The sequence below is a fragment of the Etheostoma spectabile genome, chromosome 12, assembly GCF_008692095.1.
Source record: "Etheostoma spectabile isolate EspeVRDwgs_2016 chromosome 12, UIUC_Espe_1.0, whole genome shotgun sequence".
Classification (NCBI taxonomy): domain Eukaryota; kingdom Metazoa; phylum Chordata; class Actinopteri; order Perciformes; family Percidae; genus Etheostoma; species Etheostoma spectabile.
Genome location: NC_045744.1, coordinates 375,590 through 375,861, shown reverse-complemented (window position 1 = coordinate 375,861; position 272 = coordinate 375,590). Strand labels below are relative to the sequence as shown.

The 272-nt window shown below is 29.4% G+C and overlaps 1 protein-coding gene across 1 annotated transcript in view; it reads right to left on the bottom strand.

Annotated features, from left to right (window-relative positions):
• LOC116699375 (receptor-type tyrosine-protein phosphatase N2) overlaps nucleotides 1-272 on the bottom strand; it is a gene marked incomplete at its 3' end in the record, with an annotated part of 318,251 nt that overhangs the window by 156,528 nt on the left and 161,451 nt on the right.

Genomic DNA, 272 nt, shown 5'->3' with positions numbered 1-272 from the left:
CCCAGATAGCATTTCAAGGTATGTGCAAGCTAATCACAATTATAAAAATGAAATCTTACGCATAGTTTCAGAGTTAAAACTTAAAATAATGGCTTTCTGTGGTTCTGTATGGGCAGTGGCAATAATTAAAAAAAAATCAAAAAAAAATCTTGCAGCAACATATGGGAAAAACTATGAACTAGTTAATTGTTGTACTGTGAACGTAGTTCAACAATTTTGAAGTATGAACTAACTAGTTAACTTTAAAATGTATTAATTGAACTTTGAACTAG